Source organism: Convolutriloba macropyga, chromosome 2 (assembly GCF_964194025.1).
Source record: "Convolutriloba macropyga chromosome 2, txConMacr16.3, whole genome shotgun sequence".
Lineage (NCBI taxonomy): Eukaryota > Metazoa > Xenacoelomorpha > Acoela > Convolutidae > Convolutriloba > Convolutriloba macropyga.
Genome location: NC_134469.1, coordinates 68,033,064 through 68,050,878, shown reverse-complemented (window position 1 = coordinate 68,050,878; position 17,815 = coordinate 68,033,064).

Sequence of the window (17,815 nt, the reverse complement as noted above, 5' to 3'; positions counted from 1 at the left end):
CCTTATGTAACAATCCAGAAAATGTTTGCAGTGTTCAATGTGTCCTAGACTGCACTTTTGTTTGGAAAACCTTGCTTTGATCATTTTCCAATTCTCACTGAACTAAGTATCATACGCCGAAAATCCGATCTAATGAAAATTATGCTTCCAATAGTGTTGATTGAAAAAATACGTAACAGCAACCTTACAGCTGGTCCATTTAAACCTTTTTTTCATAGCAATGTCATTTTTTAAAAATATTTTAAACTTAGCTAAAAAAATTGATAGGAGAAAATATACCCCTTGTCATCAAACACAGGGCAGTTTACAAACATAGATCTTAGTTGCTACATCCTATACGATCAAAAAATTGATTATTATATGAAGAAATAAAAAGTCTGACCACCATTACAAATTAAAGCTCCAAAAATTAGAAGCAGAGATGATTTGATACTGATCTCTAGTTTAAGAAGATGAAATCTTCAAAAACTTTCTAATCTCTAAAATTCAAAAATAATTTTCATCGACTCGGATGCTACCTCAAATGTTTTGAAAAGATCTGAAACTTACGATCGAAAAACAAAAATCTGAGAGCTTCAAATCTTTTTTAAGTGTTTTTAAATATAAAATAGAAAGTCTGTCAGCTTGCACAAAAAACTTCGATTTATGTAAAAATTGAATCCACTAAACTGGAAAAAGTTCTCAGTGATTCTAATATCCATAAGTCTAATGAAACAGATAGAATTGCAAACTTACTTTTGAGAAAATGCAGTAGATTGATCGCAAAGCCGAACGACCACTTTTTTGCTGCAATCAATAACCAACAAGCAATGCTATCCCAGTTTATGGAATGTAAGGCAGCCCAATTTTCAAAAACGCAACCAACGCAGATATGACTTGCTGTCAAATTTTTTAATTGCAAATCCAGAAACTTTCGGAACATTTTTTCGACCTAATATCTGGGATTACATGAGAATCAACATCTGGAATCAACATAAGAAAATTAGGACCTTTTCCTTTTGTGCACCTACAGATTACCAAATGACAAGTTGGTAATATTTTATTTAACACAGTAGCAAAAATGCTTTGAGAGGGGTAGTTAAGGAAAAACACAAGAGAGTAAAAAACCAAAACAAAAATTACAGTTAAAAAATAATTAAATTTGGACTAAGTCTTTGAAAAAGAGCAGCAGCATTTCACATGAAAACTTCGAGTTTCCGAGATCAAGGTACTCAATTCTAGTGCGTAAAGACTGGTCAATTGCATAGGTAAAATAAAGTTTAGACCTATAAAACTAATAATTTTCACCGTTTGCACCAGGTGGTTCGCTGATTATTGAGAACGATTCAGAAAGTGTTATACAACGGTCTTAAATTTTTTGTTTTTTAAGTTCAAAATCCCCACACTGATGAGTTCTTAACGTCAAGCAATTAAAGACTGCATTGAGATTGGAGTTACTAATAACATTTAGAAGAAGGAGCAGGTCTGTTTGTTTTGGCTGGAAAGATACGCAAACACATCCAATACTTTCAAACATTTAAGATACGACTTTTATTTACAACTCATTACCCATTTAACACAACGGTATTGAAGATCCTCCAAATTCCCCAAAGCCATATATGCGGGATACCACGCTGGCGAGCCGTACTCCAAAATGGAGAAAATCATCGACTTATATGAACGTAATCTCCGGTTGGAACACTCTGGCTGAAAACATTTGAAATTTCTTTTGTAGCCTATACAATGCTGAGTTGGACATACTCATCTCAACACAAGGATTTGTTAAATGTGATGTTCTGAAGTTCAGATCGATCTACATTTGAATCTACGTTTTCAAAAAAACATGATCCATTTAAAAAGAGATCAGCATTGTTGCACTTTTGACAAAAAGACAATATTCTGCTTTTTTGCGGATATGCGGATAAAAGTAAAAACGTTTAGAATTGACCGAGAAGACAAGCTGTCTATATCAATTTGACTTTTGAGTGAAGGAAAAAATCATAACCACTATAGCACTAAAAAAGTAGTCCAAATGTTGTATAGAGTCTCTGAACCGTTAATAAAAATGATAAAGCGAATTAGACTCTGAACGTTGTATCCCAGAACTCCTGATGTCGCCTTATAGTTAATCTTTTTAATGTTCTGTTTTTCATATAAAAGCGTTTTTTTCATATAGAAGCGTTTTTTCATATAGAAACCACAGCATCAGAGTGCTGAAATTTCTCTAAACTGCTACCAGTTTTGATGTTGACCCAAAACATTGAGGGAAGATACATCAAGGTTGATTGCACTGATTCCAGTATTTGAGAAAGAGGTCTCGTATTTTTTGTTTGAACTATTGAACCGTGCAGAATCTTTCCCAGATAATAGAAGCGTCAACGTTGTTGTTCATTTTTACTCCGAAAAACCAACTTTGTAGGAAAAGCTTTTGCTACTTTTTTTTGTAAAGGCGTAACCTATGGTCAATAGATGCACTGCATGGGACAAATTGGTACATCGAGTTGTTTTTCGCGTTTAACTTCCAAAGTTTATTTTTTGACAAAACCGGATGAAAGAAGTCATAACAAGTTTGATATTAGTCAACATCAAGGCACGTATCCGTGAAAAAAAAGTTTGCAAACTCTTTTGAAAGAGACTGCATTGAAAAAGATTTAGCTTAATTACAGAGTTGCTGCAATTACAGAGTTGCTGCAACTATCCAACGCCACTTGAAAGCAAGCATTTTTGTGGTTAGTAAAAAAGGCATCTCATACCGAATAGTAGATTATCTACTGTGGCCAAAACGAGATCAACAATGTTCCCGCGTCTCTGTTCGCTTGTTGATGAGTTGGTATAGGCCACTGTTGTTGACGAAATCAATCAACTGTCGTTCAACTGTGCTTTTAACTGTCAAGTTTCCAATTAGTTCTTGGAAAAGCGGGTTCACCAAGAAAAACTAAGAAGATCTAGTTATATATCTATAATCTGCAAAAGAATAAAAAAGATAGATGTTTGGACTAAAAGTGTTTGCAATGGTTGATTTTTCAATCAAGTAACGCGATGATACGGAAAGCATGTAGAGATTCACCAAGAATTATATATCTCCTTCACAGATAACTGCACAGCAACAACAAAAGGAAGAAGGATCAGTCAGTAAGTGTAAGGTTTCTCGACTACAATTAGAACGCAAAACAATCAGAACAGCTCCATATTCTCTAAACTACCGATCACGACAAGATAATATTTTTGAAAAATTATCTATAAAAAATTTCAGAATTTTTTTGCTTACGGGAACCAATTTTCAGTAAGGAGAAAATTTGCATGCGAGATTTGAGCCAGTTTTGAAATAAGATTTCTTCTGCCTGATGGGGAGTTAAGAAGCAAAAAATTTAAGCGTCCCAATCATGAACCTACCTTAATGACAGGAGGAAAATTGCCCTTATAGTACAATTCATGACTTTTGTACTGAAATTACATTCTTTTTACCTTTACAATAAATCATGTACCGTTTTAAGTGTTCCAAGATTTAAGATAAGTTTTCACACGTTCGTTTGTAAGGTTATCGATAATCTTTCTTGTGCTCAGTTTTTTTATATTGAAGCGGTAATTCACTTCATTCAAGAGTATTGTTTTTGGTTTTACGCACGGTCAAGATTTAGCGTAAACAATTACAGAGTTTCTGCAACTATCCAACGCCACTTGAAAGCAAGCATCTTTGTGGTTAGTAAAAAAGGCATCTAATACCGAATAGTAGACTATCTACTGTGGCCAAAACGAGATCAACAATGTTCCCGCGTCTTTATTGGCTGGTTGATGAGTTGTTATAGGCCACTGTTGTTGACAAAAACCATCAACTGTCGTTCAACTGTGCTTTTAACTGTCAAGTTACCAATTAGTTCTTGGAAAAATGGGTTCACCAAGAAAATACTAAGAAGATTTTGCTATATCTATAATCTGCAAAATAATAAAAAAGATAGATGTTTTGGCAAGAAGTGTTTGCAATGGTTGATTTTTCAATCGAATAACGCGTTGATGCGGGAAGTATGTAGAGATTCACCAAGAATGATATATCTCCTTCACAGATAACTGCACAGCAACAACAAAAAGAAGAAGCATCAGTCAGTAACTGTAAGGTTTCTCGACTACATTTAGAACGCAAAGCAATCAGAACAGCTCCATGTTCTCTAAACTCCCGATCAAGACAGGATATTTTTTTAACGAAATTATCTATAAAAAATTTCAGAATTTTCTTTGCTTACGAGAACCATTTTTCAGTAAGTAGAAAAATTGCATGCGAGATTCGTGCCAGTTTTGAAATCAAATTTCTTCTGCCTGATGGTGAGTTAAAAAGCAAAGAATTTAAGCGTCCCAACCATGAACCTACCTCCATAACAGGAACAAAATCGCTCTTATAGTACAATTCATGACTTTTGTACTGAAATTACATTTCTTTTTACCTTTACAATAAATCATGTACCGTTTAAAGTATTCCAGTATTTAAGATAATTTTTTACACCTTCGTTTGTAAGGTTATCGATAATCTTTCTTATGCTCAGTTTTTTCATATGGAAGCTGTAATTCACTTCATTCAAGAGTATTGTTTTTGATTTTGCGCACGGACAAGATTTAGCCTAAACAATTACAGAGTTGCTGCAACTATCCAACGCCACTTGAAAGCAAGCATCTTCGTGGTTAGTAAAAAAGGCATCTAATACCGAATATTAGATTATCTACTGTGGCCAAAACGAGATCAACAATGTTCCCGCGTCTTTATTGGCTGGTTGATGAGTTGGTATAGGCCACTGTTGTTGACAAAACCCATCAACTGTCGTTCAACTGTGCTTTTAACTGTCAAGTTTCCAATTAGTTCTTGGAAAAATGGGTTCACCAAGAAAAAACTAAGAAGATTTCGTTATATATCTATAATCTGCAAAAGAATAAAAAAGATAGATGTTTGGGCTAAAAGTGTTTGCAATGGTTGATTTTTCAATCAAGTAACGCGATGATGCGGGAAGCATGTAGAGATTCACCAAGAATGATATATCTCTTTCACAGATAACTGCACAGCAACAACAAAAAGAAGAAGGATCAGTCAGTAACTGTAAGGTTTCTCGACTACATTTAGAACGCAAAGCAATCAGAACAGCTCCATGTTCTCTAAACTCCCGATCACGTCAAGATAATATTTTAAAAAAATTATCTATAAAAAATTTCAGAATTTTTTCTGCTTACGAGAACCAGTTTTCAGTAAGGAGAAAATTTGCATGCGAGATTCGAGCCCGTTTTGAAATAAGATTTCTTCTGCCTGATGGGGAGTTAACAAGCAAAGAATTTAAGCGTCCCAACCATGAACCTACCTCCATGACAGGAACAAATTCGCTCTTATAGTACAATTCATGACTTTTGTACTGAAATTACATTTCTTTTTACCTTTACAATAAATCATGTACCGTTTTAAGTATTCCAAAATTTAAGATAAGTTTTCACACGTTCGTTTGTAAGGTTATCGATAATCTTTCTTATGCTCAGTTTTTTCATATGGAAGCTTTAATTCACTTCATTCAAGAGTATTGTTTTTGATTTTGCGCAGGGACAAGATTTAGCTTAAACAATTACAGAGTTGCTGCAACTATCCAACGCCACTTGAAAGCAAGCATCTTTGTGGTTAGTAAAAAAGGCATCTAATACCGAATATTAGGTTATCTACTGTGGCCAAAACGAGATCAACAATGTTCCCGCGTCTTTATTGGCTGGTTAATAAGTTGGTATAGGCCACTGTTGTTGACAAAACCCATCAACTGTCGTTCAACTGTGCTTTTAACTGTCAAGTTTCCAATTAGTTCTTGGAAAAATGGGTTCACCAAGAAAATACTAAGAAGATTTTGTTATATATCTCTAATCTGCAAAAGAATAAAAAAGATAGATGTTTTGGCAAGAAGTGTTTGCAATGGTTGATTTTTCGATCGAATAACGCGATGATGCGGGAAGTATGTAGAGATTCACCAAGAATGATATATGTCCTTCACAGATAACTTCACAGCAACAACGAAAGGAAGAAGGATCAGTCAGTAACTGTAAGGTTTCTCGACTACATTTAGAACGCAAAGCCATCAGAACAGCTCCTTGTTCTCTAAACTCCCGATCACGACAGGATATTTGTTTAACGAAATTATCTATAAAAAATTTCAGAATTTTCTTTGCTTACGAGAACCAGTTTTCAGTAAGGAGAAAATTTGCATGCGAGATTCGAGCAGGTTTTGAAATAAAATTTCTTCTGCCTGATGGGGAGTTAAGAAGCAAGGAATTTAAGCGTCCCAACCATTAACCTACCTCCATGACAGGAACAAAATCGCTCTTATAGTACAATTCCTGACTTTTGTACTGAAATTACATTTCTTTTTACCTTTACAATAAATCATGTACCGTTTTAAGTATTCCAAGATTTAAGATAAGTTTTTACACTTTCGTTTGTAAGGTTATCGATAATCTTTCTTATGCTCAGTTTTATCATATGGAAGCTGTAATTCACTTCATTCAAGAGTACGGTTTTTGATTTTGCGCACGGACAAGATTTAGTTTAAACAATTACAGAGTTGCTGCAACTAACCAACGCCACTTGAAGGCAAGCATCTTTGTGGTTAATAAAAAAGGCATCTAATACCGAATATTAGATTATCTACTGTGGCCAAAACGAGATCAACAATGTTCCCGCGTCTTTATTGGCTGGTTGATGAGTTGGTATAGGCCACTGTTGTTGACAAAACCCATCAACTGTCGTTTAACTGTGCTTTTTAACTGTCAAATTTCCAATTAGTTCTTGGAAAAATGGGTTCACCAAGAAAATACTAAGAAGATTTCGCTAAATATCTATAACCTGCAAAAGAATAAAAAAGATAGATGTTTAGGCAAGAAGTGATTGCAATGGTTGATTTTTCAACCGAATAACGCGATGATGCGGGAAGTATGTAGAGATTCATCAAGAATGATATATCTCCTTCACAGATAACTGCACAGCAACAACAAAAGGAAAAAGGATCAGTCAGTAACTGTAAGGTTTCTCGACTACATTTAGAACGCAAAGCAATCACAACAGCTCCATGTTCTCTAAACTCCCGATCACGACAGGATATTTTTTTAACGAAATTATCTATAAAAAATGTCAGAATTTTTTTGCTTACGGGAACCAGTTTTCAGTAAGGAGAAAATTTGCATGCGAGATTCGAGCCAGTTTTGAAATAAAGTTTCTTCTGCCTTATGGGGAGTTAAGAAGCAAAAAATTTAAGCATCCCAACCATGAACCTACCTCCATGACAGGAACAAATTCGCTCTTATAGTACAATTCATGACTTTTGTACTGAAATTACATTTCTTTTTACCTTTACAATAAATCATGTACCGTTTTAAGTATTCCAAGATTTAAGATAAGTTTTTACACGTTCGTTTGTAAGGTTATCGATAATCTTTCTTATGCTCAGTTTTATCATATGGAAGCTGTAATTCAATTCATTCAAGAGTATTGTTTTTGATTTTGCGCACGGACAAGATTTAGCTTAAACAATTACAGAGTTGCTACAACTATCCAACGCCACCTGAAAGCAAGCATCTTTGTGGTTAATAAAAAAGGCATCTAATACCGAATAGTAGATTATCTACTGTGGCCAAAACGAGATCAACAATGTTCCCGCGTCTTTATTGGCTGGTTGATGAGTTGGTATAGGCCACTGTTGTTGACAAAACCCATCAACTGTTGTTCAACTGTGCTTTTAACTGTCAAGTTTCCAATGAGTTCTTGGAAAAATGGGTTCACCAAGAAAATACTAAGAAGATTTCGTTGAATATCTATAATCTGCAAAGGAATAAAAAAGATAGATGTTTTGGCAAGAAGTCTTTGTAATGGTTGATTTTTCAATCGAATAACGCGATGATGCAGGAAGTATGTAGAGATTCATCAAGAATGAGATATCTCCTTCACAGATAACTGCACAGCAACAACAAAAGGAAAAAGGATCAGTGAGTAACTGTAAGGTTTCTCGACTACATTTAGAACGCAAAGCAATCACAACAGCTCCATGTTCTTTAAACTCCCGATCACGACAGGATAATATTTTAAAAAAATTATCTATTAAAAATTTCAGAATTTTTTCTGCTTACGAGAACCAGTTTTCAGTAAGGAGAAAATTTGCATGAGAGATTCGAGCCAGTTTTGAAATAAAATTTCAGCCTGATGGGGAGTTGAGAAGCAAAAAATTTAAGCATCCCAGTCATGAACATAACTCCATGACGGGAACAATATCGCCCTTATAGTACAATTCATGACTTTTATACTGAAATTGCATTTCTTTTTACCTTCCCAATAAATCATGTACCGTTTAAAGTATTCCAGTATTTAAGATAATTTTTTACACGTTCGTTTGTAAGGGCATCGATAATCTTATTATGCTCAGTTTTTTCATATGGAAGCGGTAATTCATTTCATTCAAGAGTACTGTTTTTGATTTTGCGCACGGAAAAGATTTAGCTTAAAAAATTACAGAGTTGCTGCAACTATCCAACGCCACTTGAAAGCAAGCATCTTTGTGGTTATTAAAAAAGGCATCTAATACCGAATATTAGATTATCTACTTTGGCCAAAAGGAGATCAACAATGTTCCCGCGTATTTATTGGCTGGTTGATGAGTTTGTAAAGGTCACTGTTGTTGACAAAATCCATCAACTGTCGTTCAACTGTGCTTTTAACTGTCAAGTTTCCATTTAGTTCTTGGAAAAATGGGTTCACCAAGAAAACACTAAGAAGATTTTCGTTATATATCTATAATCTGCAAAAGAATAAAAAAGATAGATGTTTTGGCAAGAAGTGTTTGCAATGGTTGATTTTTCAATCGAATAACGCGATGATGCGGGAAGTGTGTAGAGATTCACCAAGAATGATACATCTACTTCACAGATAGCTGCACAGCAACAACAAAAAGAAGAAGGATCAGTCAGTAACTGTAAGTTTTCTCGACTACATTTAGAACGCAAAGCAATCAGAACAGCTCCATGTTCTCTAAACTCCCGATCACGACAGGATATTTTTTTACGAAATTATCTATAAAAAATTCAGAATTTTTTTTTGCTTGCGAGAATCAGTTTTCAGTAAGGAGAAAATTTGCATGAGAGATCAGAGCCAGTTTTGAAATGTGATTTCTTTTGCCTGATGGGGAGTTAAGAAGCAAAGAATTTAAGCGTCCCAATCATGAACATACCTCCATGACAGGAACAATATCGCCCTTATAGTACAATTCATGACTTTTGTACTGAAATTGCATTTCTTTTTACCTTCCCAATAAATCATGTACCGTTTTAAGTGTTCCAAGATTTAAGATAATTTTTTACACGTTCGTTTGTAAGGGCATCGATAATCTTTCTTATGCTCATTTTTTTCATATGGAAGCGGTAATTCATTTCATTCAAGAGTATTTTTTTTTTGATTTTGCGCACGGACAAGATTTAGCTTAAACAATTACAGAATTGCTGCAACTATCTAACGCCACTTGAAAGCAAGCATCTTTGTGGTTAGTAAAAAAAGGCATCTAATACCGAATAGTAGATAATCTATTGTGGCCAAAAAGAGATCAACAATGTTCCCGCGTCTTTATTGGCTGGTTGATGAGTTGGTATAGGCCACTGTTGTTGACAAAATCCAACAACTGTCGTTCAACTGTGCTTTTAACTGTCAAGTTTCCAATTAGTTCGTGGAAAAATGGGTTCACCAAGGAAATACTCAGAAGATTTCGTTATATATCTATAATCTGCAAAAGAATAAAAAAGATAGATGTTTTGGCTAAAAGTTTTTGCAATGGTTGATTTTTCAATCGAATAACGCGATGATGCGGGAAGTATGTAGAGATTCACCAAGAAGGATATATCTTTCTCAGAGATAACTGCACAGCAACAACAAAAGAAAGAAGGATCAGTCAGTAACTGTAAGGTTTCTCGACTACCTTTAGAACGCAAAGCAATCAGAACAGCTCCATGTTCTCTAAACTCCCGATCACGACAGGATATTTTTTAACGAAATTATCTATAAAAAATTTCAGAATTTTTTTGCTTACGAGAACCAGTTTTCAGTAAGGAGAAAATTTGCATGAGAGATCAGAGCCAGTTTTGAAATGTGATTTCATCTGCCTGATGGGGAGTTAAGAAGCAAAGAATTTAAGCGTCCCAATCATGAACATAACTCCATGACAGGAACAATATCGCCCTTATAGTACAATTCATGACTTTTGTATTGAAATTGCATTTCTTTTTACCTTCCCAATAAATCATGTACCGTTTAAAGTATTCCAGGATTTAAGATAATTTTTTACACGTTCGTTTGTAAGGGCATCCACATCGATAATCTTTCTTATGCTCAGTTTTTTCATATCGAAGCGGTAATTCACTTCATTCAAGATCATTGTTTTGGATTTTACGCACGGTCAAGATTTAGCTTAAACAATTACAGAGTTTCTGCAACTATCCAACGCCACTTGAAAGCAAGCATCTTTGTGGTTAGTAAAAATGGCATCTAATACCGAATAGTAGATTATCTACTGTGGCCAAAACGAGATCAATAATGTTCCCGCGTCTCTGTTCGCTGGTTGATGAGTTGGTATAGGCCACTGTTGTTGACGAAATCAATCAACTGTCGTTCAACTGTGCTTTTAACTGTCAAGTTTCCAATTAGTTCTTGGAAAATTGGGTTCAACAAGAAAATACTAAGAAGATTTAGTTATATATCTATAATCTGCAAAAGAATAAAAAAGATAGTTGTTTTGCTAAAAGTGTTTGCAATGGTTGATTTTTCAATCGAGTAACGCGATGATGCGGAAAGCATGTAGAGATTCACCAAGAATTATATATCTCCTTCACAGATAACTGCACAGCAACAACAAAAGGAAAAAGGATCAGTCAGTAACTGTAAGGTTTCTCAACTACATTTAGAACGCAAGGCAATCAGAACAACTCCATGTTCTCTAAAGTCCCGATCACGACAAGATTATATTTTAAAAAAATTATCTATAAAAAATTTCAGAATTTTTTTTGCCTACGAGAACCAGTTTTCAGTAAGGAGAAAATTTGCATGCGAGATTCGAGCCAGTTTTGAAATAAGATTTTTTCTGCCTGATGGGGAGTTTAGAAGCAAAGAATTTAAGCGTCCCAACCATGAACCTACCTCCATGACAGGAACAAAATTGCCCCTATAGTACAATTCATTACGTTTGTAATGAAAATACATCTCTTTTTACCTTTACAATAAATCATGTACCGTTTTAAGTATTCCAAGATTTAGGATAAGTTTTTACACGTTCGTTTGTAAAGTTATCGATAATCTTTCTTATGCTCAGTTTTTTCATATGGAAGCGGTATTTTACTTCATTCTAGATTATTGTTTTTGATTTTGCGCACTGACAAGATTTAAATTAAACAATTACAGAGTTGCTGCAACTATCCAACGCCACTTGAAAGCAAGAATCTTTGTGGTTAGTAAAAAAGGCATCTAATACCGAATAGTAGATTATCTACTGTGGCCAAAACGAGATCAACAATGTTCCCGCGTCTCTGTTCGCTGGTTGATGAGTTAGTATAGGCCACTGTTGTTGACGAAATCAATCAACTGTCGTTCAACTGTGCTTTTAACTGTCAAGTTTCCAATTAGTTCTTGGAAAATTGGGTTCACCAAGAAAATACTAAGAAGATTTAGTTATATATCTATAATCTGCAAAAGAATAAAAAGATAGATGTTTTGGCTAAAAGTGTTTGCAATGGTTGATTTTTCAATCGAATAATGCGATGATGCAGGAAGTATGTAGAGATTCACCAATAATGATATATCTTTCTCAGAGATAACTGCACAGCAACAACAAAAGAAAGAAGGATCAGTCAGTAACTGTAAGGTTTCTCGACTACATTTGGAACGCAAAGCAATTAGAACAGCTCCATGTTCTCTAAACTCCCGATCACGACAGGATATTTTTTAACGAAATTATCTATAAAAAATTTCAGAATTTTTTTGCTTACGAGAACCAGTTTTCAGTAAGGAGAAAATTTGCATGAGGGATCAGAGCCAGTTTTGAAATGTGATTTCATCTGCCTGATGGGGAGTTAAGAAGCAAAGAATTTAAGCGTCCCAATCATGAACATAACTCCATGACAGGAACAATATCGCCCTTATAGTACAATTCATGACTTTTGTACTGAAATTGCATTTCTTTTTAACTTCCCAATAAATCATGTACCGTTTAAAGTATTCCAGGATTTAAGATAACTTTTTACACGTTCGTTTGTAAGGGCATCGACATCGATAATATTTCTTATGCTCAGTTTTTTCATATCGAAGCGTTAATTCACTTCATTCAAGAGTATTGTTTTTGATTTTACGCACGGTCAAGATTTAGCTTAAACAATTACAGAGTTTCTGCAACTATCCAACGCCACTTGAAAGCAAGCATCTTTGTGTTTAGTAAAAATGGCATCTAATACCGAATAGTAGATTATCTACTGTGGCCAAAATGAGATTAACAATGTTCCCGCGTCTCTGTTCGCTGGTTGATGAGTTATTAAAGGCCACTGTTGTTGACGAAATCAATCAACTGTCGTTCAACTGTGCTTTTAACTGTCAAGTTTCCAATTAGTTCTTGGAAAATTGGATTCACCAAGAAAATAATAAGAAGATTTAGTTATATATCTATAGTCTGCAAAAAAATAAAAAAGATAGATGTTTTGGCTAAAAGTGTTTGCAATGGTTGATTTTTCAATCGAGTAACGCGATGATGCGGGAAGCATGTAGAGATTCACCAAGAATGATATATCTCCTTCACAAATAACTGCACAGCAACAACAAAAAGAAGAAGGATCAGTCAGTAACTGTAAGGTTTCTCAACTACATTTAGAACGCAAAGCAATCAGAACAACTCCATGTTCTCTAAACTCGCGATCACGACAAGATAATATTTTTAAAAAATTATCTTTAAAAAATTTCAGATTTTTTTGCTTACGAGAACCAGTTTTCAGTAAGGAGAAAATTTGCATGCGAGATTCCAGCCAGTTTTGAAATGTGATTTCTTCTGCCGGATGGGGAGTTAAGAAGCAAAGAATTTAAGCGTCCCAACCATGAACCTACCTCCATGACAGGAACAAAATCGTCTTATAGTACAATTCATGACGTTTGTACTGAAATTACATCTCTTTTTAACTTTACAATAAATCATGTACCGTTTTAAGTATTCCAAGATTTAAGATAAGTTTTTACACGTTCGTTTGTAAAGTTATCGATAATCTTTCTTATGCTCAGTTTTTTCATATGGAAGCGGTATTTTACTTCATTCTAGATTATTGTTTTTTATTTTGCGCACTGACAAGATTTAAATTAAACAATTACAGAGTTGCTGCAACTATCCAACCACTTGAAAGCAAGCATCTTTGTGGTTAGTAAAAAAGGCATCTAATACCGAAGAGTAGATTATCTACTGTGGCCAAAACGAGATCAACAATGTTCCCGCGTCTTTATTGGCTGGTTGATGAGTTGGTATAGGCCACTGTTGTTGACAAAAGCCATCAACTGTCGTTCAACTGTGCTGTTAACTGTCAAGTTTCCAATTAGTTCTTGGAAAAATGGGTTCACCAAGAAAATACTAAGAAGATTTCGTTATATATCTATAATCTGCAAAATAATAAAAAAGTTAGATGTTTTGGCAAGAAGTGTTTGCAATGGTTGATTTTTCAATCGAGTAACGCGATGATGCGGGAAGTATCTAGAAATTCACCAAGAATGATATATCTTCTTCACAGATAACTGCACAGCAACAACAAAAAGAAGAAGGATCAGTACAAAACTCTAAGGTTTCTCGACTACATTTAGAACGCAAAGCAATCAGAACAGCTCCATGTTCTCTAAACTCCCGATCACGACAAGATATTGTTTTTTAACAATAATCGATAAAAAATTTCAGAATTTTTTTTGCTTACGAGATCCAGTTTTCTGTAAGGAGAAAATTTGCATGAGAGGTCAGAGCCAGTTTTGAAATGTGATTTCCTCTGCCTGATGGGGAGTTAAGAAGCAAAGAATTTAAGCGTCCCAATCATGAACATACCTCCATGACAGGAACAATATCGCCCTTATAGTACAATTCATGACTTTTGTACTGAAATTGCATTTCTTTTTACCTTCCCAATAAATCATGTACCGTTTAAATTATTCCCGGTCTTTAGATAATTTTTTACACGTTCGTTTGTAAGGGCATCGATAATCTTTCTTATGCTCAGTTTTTTCATATCGAAGCGGTAATTCAGTTCATTCAAAAGTATTGTTTTTGATTTTACGCACGGTCAAGATTTAGCTTAAACAATTACAGAGTTTCTGCAACTATCCAACGCCACTTGAAAGCAAGCATCGTTGTGGTTAGTAAAAAAGGCATCTAATACCGAATAGTAGATTATCTACTGTGGCCAAAACGAGATCAACAATGTTCCCGCGTCTCTGTTGGCTGGTTGATGAGTTGATATAGGCCACTGTTGTTGACGAAATCAATCAACTGACGTTCAACTGTGCTTTTAACTGTAAAGTTTCCAATTAGTTCTTGGAAAATTGGGTTCACCACGAAAATACGAAGAAAATTTCGTTAAATATCTATAATCTACAAAAGAATAAAAAAAATAGATGTTTTGGCTTAAAGTGTTTGCAATGGTTGATTTTTCAATCGAGTAAAGCGATGATGCGGGAAGTATCTAGAGATTTACCAAGAATGATATATCTTCTTCACAGATAACTGCACAGCAACAACAAAAAGAAGAAGGATCAGTCAGAAACTCTAAGGTTTCTCGACTACATATAGAACGCAAAGCGATCAGAACAACTCCATGTTCTCTAAACTCCCAATCACGACAATATATTGTTTTTTAACAATAATCGATAAAAAAATTCAGAATTTTTTATTTGCTTACGAGAACCAGTTTTCAGTATGGAGAAAATTTGCATGCGAGATCAGAGCCTGTTTTGAAATGTGATTTCTTCTGCCGGATGGGGAGTTAAGAAGCAGAGAAATTAAGCGTCCCAATCATGAACCTACCTCCATGACAGGAACAATATCGCCCTTATAGTACAATTCATGACTTTTGTATTGAAATTGCTTTTCTTTTTACCTTCCCAATAAATCATGTACCGTTTAAAGTATTCCAGGATTTAAGATAATTTTTACACGTTCGTTTGTAAGGGCATCGATAATCTTTCTTATGCTCAGTTTTTTCATATCGAATCGGTAATTCAGTTCATTAAAAGTATTGTTTTTGATTTTACGCACGGTCAAGATTTAGCTTAAACAATTACAGAGTTTCTGCAACTATCCAACGCCACTTGAAAGCAAGCATCTTTGTGGTTAGTAAAAAAGGCATCTAATACCGAATAGTAGATTATCTACTGTGGCCAAAACGAGATCAACAATGATCCCGCGTCTCTGCTGGCTGGTTGATGAGTTGATATAGGCCACTGTTGTTGACGAAATCAATCAACTGACGTTCAACTGTGCTTTTAACTGTAAAGTTTCCAATTAGTTCTTGGAAAATTGGGTTCACCACGAAAATACGAAGAAAATTTCGTTAAATATCTATAATCTACAAAAGAATAAAAAAAATAGATGTTTTGGCAAGAAGTGTTTGCAATGGTTGATTTTTCAATCGAATAACGCGTTGATGCGGGAAGTATGTAGAGATTCACCAAGAATGATATATCTTCTTCACAGATAACTGCACAGCAACAACAAAAAGAAGAAGGATCAGTCAGAAACTCTAAGGTTTCTCGACTACATATAGAACGCAAAGCGATCAGAACAACTCCATGTTCTCTAAACTCCCAATCACGACAATATATTGTTTTTTAACAATAATCGATAAAAAAATTCAGAATTTTTTATTTGCTTACGAGAACCAGTTTTCAGTATGGAGAAAATTTGCATGCGAGATCAGAGCCTGTTTTGAAATGTGATTTCTTCTGCCGGATGGGGAGTTAAGAAGCAGAGAAATTAAGCGTCCCAATCATGAACCTACCTCCATGACAGGAACAATATCGCCCTTATAGTACAATTCATGACTTTTGTATTGAAATTGCTTTTCTTTTTACCTTCCCAATAAATCATGTACCGTTTAAAGTATTCCAGGATTTAAGATAATTTTTACACGTTCGTTTGTAAGGGCATCGATAATCTTTCTTATGCTCAGTTTTTTCATATCGAATCGGTAATTCAGTTCATTAAAAGTATTGTTTTTGATTTTACGCACGGTCAAGATTTAGCTTAAACAATTACAGAGTTTCTGCAACTATCCAACGCCACTTGAAAGCAAGCATCTTTGTGGTTAGTAAAAAAGGCATCTAATACCGAATAGTAGATTATCTACTGTGGCCAAAACGAGATCAACAATGATCCCGCGTCTCTGCTGGCTGGTTGATGAGTTGATATAGGCCACTGTTGTTGACGAAATCAATCAACTGACGTTCAACTGTGCTTTTAACTGTAAAGTTTCCAATTAGTTCTTGGAAAATTGGGTTCACCACGAAAATACGAAGAAAATTTCGTTAAATATCTATAATCTACAAAAGAATAAAAAAAATAGATGTTTTGGCAAGAAGTGTTTGCAATGGTTGATTTTTCAATCGAATAACGCGTTGATGCGGGAAGTATGTAGAGATTCACCAAGAATGATATATCTTCTTCACAGATAACTGCACAGCAACAACAAAAAGAAGAAGGATCAGTCAGAAACTCTAAGGTTTCTCGACTACATATAGAACGCAAAGCGATCAGAACAACTCCATGTTCTCTAAACTCCCGATCACGACAATATATTGTTTTTTAACAATAATCGATAAAAAAATTCAGAATTTTTTATTTGCTTACGAGAACCAGTTTTCAGTATGGAGAAAATTTGCATGCGAGATCAGAGCCTGTTTTGAAATGTGATTTCTTCTGCCGGATGGGGAGTTAAGAAGCAGAGAAATTAAGCGTCCCAATCATGAACCTACCTCCATGACAGGAACAATATCGCCCTTATAGTACAATTCATGACTTTTGTATTGAAATTGCTTTTCTTTTTACCTTCCCAATAAATCATGTACCGTTTAAAGTATTCCAGGATTTAAGATAATTTTTACACGTTCGTTTGTAAGGGCATCGATAATCTTTCTTATGCTCAGTTTTTTCATATCGAATCGGTAATTCAGTTCATTAAAAGTATTGTTTTTGATTTTACGCACGGTCAAGATTTAGCTTAAACAATTACAGAGTTTCTGCAACTATCCAACGCCACTTGAAAGCAAGCATCTTTGTGGTTAGTAAAAAAGGCATCTAATACCGAATAGTAGATTATCTACTGTGGCCAAAACGAGATCAACAATGATCCCGCGTCTCTGCTGGCTGGTTGATGAGTTGGTATAGGCCACTGTTGTTGACGAAATCAATCAACTGACGTTCAACTGTGCTTTTAACTGTAAAGTTTCCAATTAGTTCTTGGAAAATTGGGTTCATCAAGAAAATACTAAGAAGATTTCGTTAAATATCTATAATCTGCAAAAGAATAAAAAAGATAGATGTTTTGGCAAGAAATGTTTGCAATGGTTGATTTTTCAATCTAATAACGCGATGATGCGGGAAGTATGTAGATATTTACCAAGAATGATATATCTTCTTCACAGATAACTGCACAGCAACAACAAAAAGAAGAAGGATCAGTCAGTAACTCTAAGGTTTCTCGACTACATTTAGAACGCAAAGCAATCAGAACAGCTCCATGTTCTCTAAACTCCCGATCACGACAAGATATTGTTTTTTAACAATAATCGATAAAA